Here is a 13,224-nt window from a genome sequence, read left to right on the forward strand (position 1 = left end):
TATGGATCTATAATCACATGTAGACCAGGACAGACTAGGTAAGGACAGCAGTTTCCTTCCCTAAAGGACCAGATGACATTTTACCCATGGCAGGATTCAAACCTGGGTCCTTAGAGCATTACCTTGGATCTCTGAATACTAATCCAGTGACAATACCACTACACTGTCACCGCCTGGAGATGGTTTTGGTGGAGGAAAGGAAGGCCTGGTAGATATTGATGGGGTCTAACCTGAACTCGTGACTGTTGGCAAAGTAATCAATGCCATTGGACTGGTGAGGGAAAAATAAAATTGCGTTCTTAGTACTTCTGCTTGTTGGCTCCTTGTGGAAGCTTTGTAGCGATAATCTCAAGTGACACTAGGTTTACATTTGTTTGTGATACTCTCTGAGGCAAAATAGTCTGTCAGCACATGCAGTTTACACGCACTTGTGAATAATTGCCATTTGGGTGTGATATCAGAAGGATGTAGATTTGTATGGAACCTAGCCAGGAATCAAAACCTTCAGGAGAGAACGATAGAACATTGACATGAACTAGGTTTGGGAAGAAGAAAAAAAAGTAACTATAAAGCTATGATTTTACTTGAAAAATGTATTACCACATGTACATCGAGTGAAAATCATTACAATTGATCATTCCCTACTCTATTTTCAATTAAATATGATTAATGTATTCTCTTAATCATAAATATGGGCAGCATGGCGGCACAATGGTTAGCACTGCTGCCTCACGGCGCCAAGATCCCAGGTTCGATCCCGGCCTTGGGTCACTGTCTGTGTGGAGTTTGCACATTCTCCCCGTATTTGAGTGGGTTTCACCCTCACAACCCAAAGATGTGCAGGGTAGGTGGAGTGGCCATGTTAATTTGTCCCTTAATTGGCAAAAATGAATTGGGTACTCTTAAATTTTTTTAAAATCAGAAATATATACTGTTATGTGTACTGCAACTAACAATTACCCTTCAATATGTTCCTCTGGTCCACTATACACTCCTGTTCTCTCTGATAGATAAATGACAATACTGTTGGATCTTGCTGTACAGGCTCAAATTAATTACATTATTTTTAACAGATTCAAAAGAAATCAGCATAAGGCTTCTGAGATGAGTACTTCTAAAACAACAACAATTGAATAAATTGATAAAAGTAAAGCATAATTTTGTACACAAGCCAGTGAACATCTGGAAGACACCAACTTTGACATTTTTGAATGCGTACAGTGATGCTGCTGTCTTCCGCCACTGAACCCAGCCATGGCACTTAGACACAGCATAAAGTGAACTAAACTTTATTAGACTGCCTCTGTGCCAGTTAAGAAGCTTTGCATTTCATGGGCATTAATCTTGTGACAATAACTACATTTCTTTCAAAATATCTCTTGAAGCTATTGCATAGATGTCCACTGCTGCAACTTGCAAACGTGTACATGTTTGCAGTTGCTAATAAATTAACCATTCACATTGTTAGACAGTCTTTAGAGGATTTAGATCAAATATTCATCTCATGTGGTCATCTAGAGCTCAAAGGTTATTGTGGCTTTGATTTTGACAACCCAATTGCTTGTTGTGATACCATGAGATTTCCTTGGTGATGATGTTTATCGATGCAAGTTAAAGATAGAGCTCTGTTCTGATCATTTAAATTACATAGAATTATGATTTACTTTGAATTGTCTTATACCGTGAATAAAAAATGAGTCTCACTGTTTTTACAGGCCGTATTTTCCAACCATGCAAATGGGTATGTGTGGCATTAACAGAAAACATGTTAAAAAAACAATAATATATGTCCTTACCAGTTTACCATCATGATCAGAATCAAAGATACTGGTTTCAAATATGCTCCTAAATATCACATACACTGCTGTATGCTATGTTATATGATATACAAGTAGCAATCTTACCATTTACCAATTAGTAATTTAGGATCTTATGCTATGTGTTAGTAGGAGATATGTGCAACTGCATCTCATGAATTCAACTGCAGTGCTATTGCAGCATGTGACTCAAACTGCAGTGTTATTATACTCCATGACTCATGCTGCAGTAAGACCCTTTAAAGTAATCAAAGTACATTTTAAAAAGCAACATTGCTCTACTGTTTATAATTCTTACTGCCACGTGCCTACTGAATCATCACATACAATTTTCATAATTTTTCTCCATGCGAAACATAGTTGATGTAGGTCCTCAGTCTTTGTTTCTCTTTGTTTGTTTAAATGTTTGAAAACACTTGTCATCCTCATTTCTCATAGTAGGGTGGCATTTGCGCCTCTGGGTCAGAAGAACATGTGTTTAAGATTCGCTCTAGGGACATGGGCCAGTAATTCAACTCCGGTGCCACACCGAATGGGATGTGCTTCACTGTGGGGGTGTCATCTTTCAGGTAGGATGTTTAACTGAAGCCCAGAGATAAATGATCCCTTGGCTTTGTTTCGGAAGGCAAGGGAATGCTCCCTGGTGACTTGGCCAATATTGATCCCTTCTGCACTGTAAATTCTATGATAACCAACATCTCTAAAAATCAAATTATCTGACGATTACCTCCACGCTGATTTGTGGGCACTTGCTGTGCCTAAGTTGGCTGCCATGATTACAACAGGGCAGCACGGTAACACAGAGGTTAGCATTCTCCCCGTGTCTGCGTGGGTTTCCCCCGGGGTGCTCCAGTTTCACCCACAGTCCAAAGATGGGCAGGTTAAGTGGATTGGCCATGCTAAATTGTCCTTGGTGTCCAAAAAAGGTCAGGTGGGGTTACGGGGCTAGGGTGTGGGCTTAAGTAGGATGCTCTTTCCAAGGACCGGTGAAGACTCGATGGGCCGAATGGCCTCCTTCTGCACTGTAAATTTTATGATCTATGATCTATGAACAATTGCTTCAACAATGCTTAATTTACTGTAACATGCTTTGGGAAGTTCTGAGGATGTGAAAGGTGCTAGGGGAATGCAAGTCCTTTTTCTTATAAAGAGAGCATCTCAATCACCATGGGTGTGATGTCAGGAAATGTTGGAAATACGCAACAGATCAGAGAGAAACAGAATTAATGTTTCAGGTCAATGGCCTTTCTTGGGTTATGAAAGGTTATTCACCTGTAACATTGCTTCTGTTTTTCTCTCCACAGATGCTATCAGATCTGCTGAATATTTCCAGCACTTTTTGTTCTATAATTGCTTGGCGGTATAGAACTTGAAGTACTGTCAAAAAAGAGACAGGTAGTTAAAGCTTTTCATCTTGCACTCATCAGGACAGATTCACAAGAATATCAAATCTCAAAGGGAACAACAATTTATACTGCATTAGAAGGGGGTGTGAGTTGGTTTGAATGGGGAATACACAGGGGAACAGTTAACTGCTAAGCTTTTGTTTAAATTCAACCAGGCAGGTTGACTCTGGTCATGGCATTGCCATGGGAAATGAGCCTCCAAAGATTTTGTTTAGTTGCAAAAGCACATTGTGTGATCATGCTCTTTCTGTTTGCAACGGATATTTTTGTTTTTATTTCAGGTTTTCAGCATCTGCAGTATTTTGCTTTTGCTTTAATATCCTTGAAATTTAATCATTTGTGTCAGTATGCTGAGTATGCTGATTTGTAAAATTTGTAATTGAAGATTGCTCCAAACTGTTGTTGTTGATACCATAAACTAATCAGGTTATCGTCTCTGTGCAGTTTTCCATTTCTTCCAGAAGACCATTTAAATCACTTCACTCTCAATCTGCACCCACAAAATTGTTATGCCGCAGAAGCAGGCCATTTGGCCCATTGTGTCTACACCGACTCTCCAAATTAGCATCATGACTTAGTGGCATTCCCCTGCATTTCCCCATACCCCTGCACACTGTTTCTACTCAAGTAATCATACAATGCCCTCTTGAGTGCCTTGGTTGAACCTGCCTCCACCATACTTCCATGCAGTGCATTCCAGACTTGAACCACTCGTGTGAAACCTGCTGTCACATTGTTCTGCTTTCTTATTGCCTCGCCTTATTGCTTATCACTGTCTTCAGCTCCAAGCATCTTCCTTCTCAACACTTCTTGCTAAAACACTCTTCCTCAAATGTTGAGCACAGCAAAATACTCCTGCAGATTAACGTCACATCTCTCTTTCAGAGTTCTTCACCAACAAGCAATGGTTCCCTATGTTTAAGGCTGTGAGGGATGTACACTACTGCCACTTTCAGATCAGGCTGAAATACTTGATGCTTTAGGACTCCCTCTACTCTATTTAAATTTCCTACCACTCTAGATTGATCCTGCAGAACATAGGTCGCTTGCCATTTTTTTGGATTCACACCAGTTAACTCCTTAAACAACTCTCCAAGGCACCCTCAACAATCAAACAAGTGCAATTGCTTTTAGACTCCATCACCCCACTGCACTCCACTGCCTCCATTGATAGCAAACACTCCCGCACTCCCAACCTTGCTCACCGAGAGAGTGCACAAAATCTCTCAAGTTTACGAACAATAGATTTGCTGACTTATCTTCAAGCAGTATCAGAAGCAAGTAGTGGCCGTTGCTTGAAGGGATATCTGGGCATTTTTGTTGGACAGGGATTGTGGAACAAGTAAGGGGTGGGAGTGGGGGTCAGTTCCTGAGTCTTGGGGGTGGATGGGAAGAGGCACAAAGGGAAGGTAGCATTTTGGGAATGTGCTGATGATGAAACAGGGCACTCCCCCAGCAAACGTGGTGCCCCCCTTCCTTCCTGTCTTTAGCCCATGCAGTTTCATCCTCCCCAGCCACATGTTTCATAATAGTGAGGAGCAGTAAGGTACTCAAGTGGTCATCAATTGTGTTAAAGGCCTCAATAGGCCTGTGGGCGAACTGCATGACACCTTGTGCATCCCCTGTAAGATGAGGCCATGGGTGGGTGGGATGGACATGGGCTGACCTGGCTGCTCTATTTTATACACACCCCCTGCCTTGAAATTCACTAGTGGTGGGGGAGGGTGGGGGGTTGGCTGTAAAATTCACCTCTTTGTGTCTTTGTGTTATTTAAAATGTGTGTTATCACAGTTAAATGCCGGCCAGCTTCATTAAGGATTCGTTTCTTCCAACCAGTTCACCCTTTCACCTTTTTTTCTCCACTATGCTGTTTGCCTTTGACCACCGACCAGCCTTATATTGTTCCTGCTCCTTCTCTACTTAAGCTTTTGAGATCATTGTCTGCAGATTAGGGTTGGGATTCCAAGCTTGAGCCTACCATAGCAACATGAAGGTTATGAAGTCTGATGTAACTGCAGGCTTAATCGCATTGCTCCCTTTAAATTTGTGGTATATTTTTTCTATTCATCTTGTTGCTTTTAGAAGCAAATGATAAGTTTGAGTAAATTGCCAAAGGAAGCATAGTAAGTATACTGTTGTCAAAAAGAAGACAATGGGCGCGATCGAACGGCCACGCTGCACCCAAAAAGCAGCGTGCCGCGGTGCAACGTGGCTGATAGAAGCCAAGGGACTCCGCTCCCAGAATCTACCCGGCTCGCAATTCCTCGCGAGATCGCGTTGCGACTTGAAACCATTTTCTGGATGGTTTTTTGGGATCATATTTTTTGGCAAATCTGCATATTAGAGCGAGACAGCGAGTTTCCCGAGGCATCCAAGGCATTGGGATCTATCCCCTTCACCTCGGAGACATTGGGCGAGTGCCGTTCAGCACTGGGGTCTCCACAAACTGGGAACAGATGGAATGGCACTCATAGGGGTCTCCCAGGGGGTTGGGCCCCAAGGGCCTTGTCTTTTGGGCAGGGTCGTACCCCAGCACTGCTGGTACCACCTGGGCGCCAGCCTGGCACTGCCAAGTTGCCCAGGTGGCACTGCCAGCTTGCAGGGGCACTGCCAAGGTGCGATGCTGGCATTTTTTGCACAGTAACGATCAGGCCGGGGGTGCCCTGCGCGGGTGTTGTGGGGGTGCAGGGAGGGTGCGATTTATAATTGGCATCCCGATCTCTCGCGACACTGAGGAGTTCTGACGAGTAGAGGTCTTCAGTGCAGAAAATGGTGCTATGTGCGGCCTTTGTTGTGCATTCCCCACTGGGGCCCCCTATCTAGCCCAGGTGATGTTTGATAGCAATGAGTTTCCAGGCACTGTGAGAACTTTGGGACTTTGTTCCCATTTAATTAAATCGCTCCCAAAGAGTCAAAATGTCCAAGATACGGAATGAGGTTCATATGCAATGGAGAAAATGTGGAAACCATCTGGGAAGAGGGCAGAAGACCAACAATATGGCTGCATTTTTGGCCCCTTCCTCCCCCTTCCCCGAAGTGTGTGATGGATGGGGGTCCCGAAAATATGGGTGCTGGGCAGTGTGTAAATTTCAAGGTGCTGATCCTGGTGCCGGCAGTAATCACCAGGATGAGTAGAGGGAAATCCCACTCTGCTCCAAGTTGAATACATAAGTTGTTGCCAATCAGCACTAATAATGTTGCCAATTAATAATGATGGTCTTTAGAGTCGCCATGTATCAAATGATACCGCCACAAGGCTTTACCAGATATCGATCAAAGGACCACGTGCTGTGGGGCAGCACGGTAGCCTTGTGGATAGCACAATTGCTTCACAGCTCCAGGGTCCCAGGTTCGATTCCGGCTTGGGTCACTGTCTGTGCGGAGTCTGCACATCCTCCCCGTGTGTGCGTGGGTTTCCTCCGGGTGCTCCGGTTTCCTCCCACAGTCCAAAGATGTGCAGGTTAGGTGGATTGACCATGATAAATTGCCCTTAGTGTCCAAAATTACCCTTAGTGTTGGGTGGGGTTATGGGGATAGGGTGGCGGTGTTGACCTTGGGTAGGGTGCTCTTTCCAAGAGCCGGTGCAGACTCGATGGGCCAAATGGCCTCCTTCTGCACTGTAAATTCTATGATAATCTATGACAACCAGTTAGTCTTCAAGTTCAAAGATGGTTTATTTACACACAAGGATTACTTCGACATGCAACACAAAACATTACAAGTTAAACTACACCTAACAACTACAATAACCTATCCTTAACTTCAGGGCAATCGGCTCTATGCAGATGGACAAGGCCATTGTCCGGATCTTGCGTGGCTGGGCGGAAGAAGTGGCTCTGTTTCTGCTGGGCTCATCCGTCTGGTAGCGATCGTTGGTCTTGAACTTGTCTGGTCGTTATGCTGCACTTGGGTTGGCATAGGCCGGATCCAAGAGAGACAGAAATCATGGCAGCATTGTCTTTTAACTAGCTTGAGTTTCCCCCGCTCCTTTTGTGGGCAGTTTCTGGGTCACTGTCAATCAATTCCTCAGGGCTCCACCCTCTGATTGGTCACATCCAATCAGGGGCTGCCACATCACTTTTGGGGTGGGCACCAGTGGCCTATCCTGGGAGGGCTCTGAGCAGGACCTCGGTGCCGCCTAGTCTGGAAGATGATGCGATGGACCTGATGGTCCCATTGTTATTTTAATCGCCTTGAATGGCCCATTTGCAAGTGTGAATTCCTGCATACTTCTGGACTGCCGTTTGCAAAGATACAAGCTGCAGCTTGTCCGTGTCCCAAACCTGGCCATAATTCCCATCATTCTTTGCAGATGGCCATCTCAGATGCGGCTCAGTGGCATAGTGGTTAGCACTGCTGCCCACAGCTCCGGGGACCCAGGTTCGAGTCTGACCTTGGGTGACTGTCTATGTGGAGTTTGCACATTCTCCCAGTGCTGCATGGATTTCCTCCGGGTGCTCCGGTTTCCTCCCACAGTCGAAAAATGTAGGTTAGGTTCACTAGCCTTGCTAAATTGCCCTTAGTGCCCAAAGGTTGGGTGGCGTTATGGGGATACATGAAAATGGGTTTATCATGAAAGATAAGTGTTTTTTAACACAAGGATCTAGTCTGCCACCTGTGAATAACCTGATGTTAAATCATTGAAAATGGATTAGAAAATAGATCAAACCATTTTATAATAATTTATAATAATCTTTATTGTCACAAGTAGGTCTACTTTAACATTGCAATGAAGTAACTGTGAAAAGCCCCGAGTCGCCACATCGCACCTGTTCGGGTTCACAGAGGGAGAATTCAGAATGTCCAAATCACTTTCCAGCACGTCTTTCGGGACTTGTGGGAGGAAACCGGAGCACCCGGAGGAAACCCACTCAGACACAGGGAGAATGTGCAGACTCCACACAGAGAGTGACCCAAGCCGGGAATCGAACCTGGGACCCTGGTGCTGTGAAGCAACAGTGCTAACCACTGTTCTACCGTGCTTACTCGTTTCATTGGTGTACATTAGATTTTCTGTGGTAAATTAAACATTTTTAAATGTATAAAACCTTATAAAAGGTGCTGACTTGGTGCCCTTGCCCTCACAAAAACAAGTTGAACTGTAAGTACGCCCTGGAAGAGCTGCAAGTAGATGCAAGTACTTCAAATCTGCCTTGCTGATTAATTCAGTCTAGAAGCCAAAGCCAGTTCCAGTGCACTACTGAGGGAGTGCTAAACTGCCATCTTTCAGATGGATTTTTAAACTAAGGCTCTTTCTGCCATATCAGATGAGTACATTATTTTGACGAAAAGCAGGTGAATTCTCCTTGGCATCTTGGCCACTATTTACTCCTTGGGCAACATCGTGAAAACAGATTTGTCAGATTGCTGTTTGTAGGAACTTGCAGTGCGCAAATTGGCTGCCACATTTCCAACATTCCAAATATGACAACACGTCAAAAGGTGTTGGTTGTAAAGTGCTTTGAGGAATCTTGAGAAAGAAGTTGTATAAATACACCGCCTTTTTTTTTAGCACTGAGGTAGATTGTTATCATATCATAGAATTTACAGTGCAGAAGGAGGCCATTCGGCCCATCGAGTCTGCACCGGCTCTTGGAAAGAGCACCCTACCCAAGGTCAACACCTCCACCCTATCCCCACAACCCAGTAACCCCACCCAACACTAAGGGCAATTTTGGACACTAAGGGCAATTTATCATGGCCAATCCACCTAACCTGCACATCTTTGTCTGTGGGAGGAAACCGGAGCACCCGGAGGAAACCCACGCACACACGGGGAGGATGTGCAGACTCCGCACAGACAGTGACCCAAGCCAGAATCGAACCTGGGACCCTGGAGCTGTGAAGCAATTGTGCTATCCAGAATGTTACCGTGCTGCCCCTTTCTGGTTGGATGAATGATGGTGAGGCAAATTGCCATCCTAGTCCATAAGGATCTTGTGATCGGTGTGAGTGAAACATTTTGATAAAAGGGAGGGTTCCACATGACTGAGCATTTCGTAGTACAAATTAATTCACTGAAACATTAAGGACTCCAATGGCATTCACACAGGAACAAATATCATCATACAAATATAAATTGGTTACTTACTGTTAACTACCCCAATTACTTTGATCAATTAATAGCTTCTGAGTAATTGGCATGTATTTTAAAATGTTCTGGAGCTGGTAATTGTTGAGTAACTAAGGCGAATGGATAATCTATGCTGGGAAACAAATCGAGTTCTGACTCGCCTCTACACATAGCTATAGGATAAAAGTGTGTTTTGTCAAGTTTGAAGGATGGGTGTGATTGCGTTCCCTGGTGCCACAGACATATTTAGCTATCAATGTTTTCGACAAGCAGGGTGGAGATCATGTTGCACTTTTTTGAAGCGTTAGTTAAAGTTGCCTTCCAGCACTGTGTGATAAAACACATTTCCTGAGCAACAGGGTACATTTTCGAACATTTACGTTTTGATATAAACAAAATCTGCATGCTATTCTCCATTTTGTTGGGTTAAAACAAGGTTAAGATTGTTTTTCCTTTTAAAAATGAGTCATACAGATTTTAATGCTCTTCGTCTCCAACTCCAAATCTAACTTCTGGCCCACTTTGTAATCCATGGGAAAATGGAAATATGTTGGTTCCCTCATGACGGTTCTCATTCTTTGCTAATGCTGAGAACTGGCACCATCTGGAGGGCTGAAGGTGTCATGACTGAAAATTAGCATTCTGCGTCGCAAATATATTAAAGGTCTGTGATTAACAGTAATGCTGTGCAGGGCATTTTCTTTATCTGTGCTGAAGGTACTTGTTTCTGAATGTTGTCATGCTGAATGATTTTAACGAGCAATGTACCTATGTTTTGTTTTGGAATGTATAATTCTCAAGTGTCATTAAATCATTTGCAGTGCAAATTGGTGAGCCATCTGTCATGATCAAGCCTCTTCCTCCAATAGTGGGCGGAATTTTCCCAAAACATGGCAAAGAGTCATTTTCAGCGACAATTTCGGTGCGATTCCCACCAGCCCTGGCAACACGACCTGGATCACAGTCAATCCAGGAGGATGGCAGCCAAGAAACCAGCTCCTCGATTCACCGAGGGGACCCTCACAAGAATGTTGTATGCTGTGGAAGACAGAAAGGCAACTATCTACCTTCAGACTGGCAGTAGACCATCCAGCAAGGTTATGAACCCTACCTGGGAGATGGTGCCAGCAGCCTGGACCAAGAAGACAGGAATGCAGTGTCAGAAAATGGTGAATGACCAACTATGATCAGCAAGAGTAAGTGCTCCATGTCTCCCCTTGGCGCTCCACCCTTCCATCACCACCCCGGAAGGTCACCTGGAATATACAAGTCAGTATCTGGCAGGTTCCCAGCACCAGACCTCCAATTATCCTAAACCCCCCTGCAATCAGAACCCCTTCCTGCTTAGGTGCAGTGCTCACACATGCTACTTATCATGGTGCTGTGAGCCACCAGATGTCCAGCCCACATTATCCTCTTTTGTGTTCGTGCAGGAGAAGATCGCCCACAAGCGTCGAGAGAGAGAGGGATCAGGCGGTGGAATGCCCGAACTGAGGATCCTGACTCCATTTGAGGAGAAGGCCATTAAACTCGCAGGGCAGGAGCAGGAGTGGGACTGCTCTGAGAGCGAGGTTGGCCTGCAGGGGAAAAGTGAGGAGCCACTGCACCTTCATTCAGGTGATCAATCTGAAGTCAGCACTTTGAAGTCCAAATCCTTCACCAGGCTATGTACTAAAAGCATGCCCCCTGCCTTGCCTTAACATCAACCGAAGAGCCTGGCCTGTTGACCAGCAGTGCCCCACCGCCCACACCTCAGAGAAGATCATGGAGGAGGACACGGGTGAAGTGTCACAGCTATCACATGGACCATCCACCATCACAGAGACACACATCTTGGTGGGCAAACGTAGCAGGTAGGCCTCTGAGTCACTTTCTGGTGAACACTACACTGCTTCTTTAACAAAACCAAAGAACATACAGTGCATAAGGAGGCCATTCGGCCCATCGAGTCTGCACCGACTTACTTAAGCCTTCACTTCCACCCTATCCCCATAACCCAATAACCCCTCCTCACCTGTTTTGGACACAAAGGCAATTTTTAGTATGTCCGATCCACTTAACCTGCACGTCTTTGGACTGCGGGAGGAAACCGGAGCACCCGGAGGAAACCCATGCAGACACGGGGAGAACATGCAGACAGTGACCCAGCGGGGAATCGAACCTGGGACCCTGGCGCTGTGAAGCCACAGTGCTAGCCACTTGTGCTACCGTGCAGCCCTACATCATGTTGAGGCAGGAACGTCCCAGGGGTTGGACAATCGGAGGTCTGCTGGATCCCAGGACACAGCTTTGCCCCAGCCAGGTGCCATGCCTCTGGGCATGTTTGTCCTCAGCTGCCTGAGATGCAAAGGCAGAGCCAGGAATCCCAGCAGAGGTTGTCAGCAATATTCCTGAGATTGCAATGTTGAATACAAGAGCCCCAAAGCCTCCTGTTGCAGGCCATGTTGCGTGCCATTCAGGCCAGCACTGCAAGGGTGGCGACCACAGTGGAAATCCTGGGGAAAGATGTCAGACCCATGACTGCTGAACTCCGAGGCATGGCTCAGTACCTGAGGACCAAAGCTGAGGGATTCAACACCATGGTCCAGACAATGGCGGGTCTCCGGGACTGGCAGCGCCAGATGACGTTAAAGCTTCTGGGACTCACTCAAACTGCCCCTCCACCCCATGGGGTAACCCAGGGGCCCACGTACACCTAGAGGGAGGAGGTTCCGCTGAAGCACCTCCTGGGCCTTCCACATAGGAGAGCCTGGGCGTGACCAGCCCTTCTGAATCCCCCTTCCTGATATCGGTGCACCTTAGGGGCAGCCACTTGAACTGGGTGATGCGGCAACGCCAATGCCACCCGAAAGTAGGCCAGCCCTCTAGAGAATGCCAGCCAAGAGCATCTCGGGCAACAGGGCATGGAAGGCAGCAAACCACCTCCACATCTGAAGTACATCCTGGGAATAAACCTGGACATAGTGGGTTGCAAATTTCAGGAATTGTAGGGGCTCAGAGTGGGCATAGGTGAAGTTAGGCACAGACAGTTGGTTCTGAATCAAATTTCACAAATGCTCATTAAAACTGTTGTTCTTCACAACCTTAAGGCCACACTGCTGTTCACCCTCCTCCCAGTGGGATAGCGCTTCACGCCACCTGGACACAACTCTTATCACATAACCTCAAAGTCAGGCAAACAGTTAGGCCCACTCAAAGTGAAAATAAAATATTTCCTGAAAGAACTTGGGTGTTAATCAGTGACCCTAGACCCTCTCCCCTCTTCCCCCTCTAGGGTTATGCGACAAAGAGAACTAGGGCTGAACCTCACTTGCACATGAGCCGGGGAGTCAGTGTGCTGGCAGCAGATAGACAGGAGTGAGACATAAGCAATAGCTGAGGTACATCACAGAGCTTTTCGCATTGCGAGTCGTCATTACCCTCTTGCATTTTCTCATCAACAGGTACAGGGTCCTCATGATTAAGGTTTATTGCAAACCTCTTTCCGTGGTCACGGAGGGTTTAGCACGATCTTGGGTGGGGTGGGTGGGGTGGGGGGCTTTTTGAGCTATCGGACAACATGTGATGCAGGAAGCGATGAGGGCAACCCTGGTCCTTCTGCCTGTCCTCTACTCTCCGGCTCCTCTCGGACCTCTTCCTCCACTTCCTCCTGGTCTTCCTCCTCATCCGAGGAGACATTCCACTCCTCCAGGTCTTCACCAGTAAGGTGGTTGCTCTGCTGCTGTGCCAAGTTATATCGGACACAGCAAACCACCAGGATGCGGGAGAACCTCTGGTGAAAGTACTTTAGGTCCCACTGGACTTATAGAAACACATCTTAAGGAGCCTGATGCGCTGCTCAGTCACAGACTGTGTGGCACTGTTAGCCTCATTGTAGTGAGCCTCTGCTTTGGTCTGTGGCCATCTAAAATGGCCGCCCGCAAAGGAT

This window comes from Scyliorhinus torazame, chromosome 7, assembly GCF_047496885.1.
Source record: "Scyliorhinus torazame isolate Kashiwa2021f chromosome 7, sScyTor2.1, whole genome shotgun sequence".
Lineage (NCBI taxonomy): Eukaryota > Metazoa > Chordata > Chondrichthyes > Carcharhiniformes > Scyliorhinidae > Scyliorhinus > Scyliorhinus torazame.